The sequence below is a fragment of the Theobroma cacao genome, chromosome 1 (assembly GCF_000208745.1).
Source record: "Theobroma cacao cultivar B97-61/B2 chromosome 1, Criollo_cocoa_genome_V2, whole genome shotgun sequence".
Lineage (NCBI taxonomy): Eukaryota > Viridiplantae > Streptophyta > Magnoliopsida > Malvales > Malvaceae > Theobroma > Theobroma cacao.
In genome coordinates this window covers 18,706,185-18,707,123 of record NC_030850.1, presented here as the reverse complement: position 1 = coordinate 18,707,123, position 939 = coordinate 18,706,185, and the positions used below count along the sequence as shown (strand labels likewise).

Below are 939 nucleotides of genomic sequence, written 5' to 3'. Positions count from 1 at the left end.
GTCTCCATTTACTCTTGAATTTCTTGGTTAAAATGAAATTACCTTTTAAAAGAATTCAAATTTGAACTTCAAGGGGATATTTTAAATCTTTCTCAAGATATCGATCCCCACATCACATTAAAACTCTATTTTCGTAAAATGTTCATTGTCAATATTTGCATGATATTTTGTATCAAAATAGCATGGTGAATATGTAATAAATTTCATGAATGCACACCACACAAACAATAAGGCACAATTTCCTTTGATGTAAATCTTTTCGAAAAGCTTGTTTCTCGATTTAAAACACTTTACGTATAATATATATTTCAAATGATTACTAAAAATAACTTGCACCCACGATTCCTTAAAATTCTATCAACGCATGCTTTCCATAAATTTTGCACTTCATGTAAAATATACGTATATATATATATATATATATATATATACGGAATTTTTAAAATTGACAGCCCCTACTCACCTCATAATAATGGGATATTACTTCACTATTGATTCGTACGCATATATAATTATTCCTATTTGTCGGTCACATACTTCGTTCGACACGCCTCCACGACAAACTTTCCTAGCAACAATTTAAACTCAGTATAGTTAATCACACATTTGTATGGGTAGCAACTTAATTAAAAATTCCTTAAGCAACTTGCATATTTTTCATTCAAAATATGCACAATATTAAACTACCCATAAATCTTAAAATATAACATTAACTTACCATTGGCCATTTTTCCATTTCTTTATAACCTTTAGGCCCTTTCCATGGGCTTCTCCATTTTTTCTATTTGGGCTAAGCCCATTTATTTTTATTTCCCATTGGGCCATGCCCACTTATTTTCTATTGGGTCATGCCCATTTATTTTCTATTTATTTTCTTTTCTTTTTCTTTCTTTTTTTCTCTTCTCCACGTTTCTTCTTTCTTCTTTTTTTTTCTTTCAG

The 939-nt window shown here is 29.6% G+C and overlaps 1 long non-coding RNA gene across 1 annotated transcript in view; it reads right to left on the bottom strand.

Annotated features, from left to right (window-relative positions):
• Positions 1-699, bottom strand: part of LOC18612851 — a 4,376-nt gene extending 3,677 nt beyond the window's left edge. The window contains exon 1 of the long non-coding RNA XR_001927854.1: positions 464-699. This is a non-coding gene — a long non-coding RNA (uncharacterized LOC18612851). The remainder of the gene's footprint in view (positions 1-463) is intronic.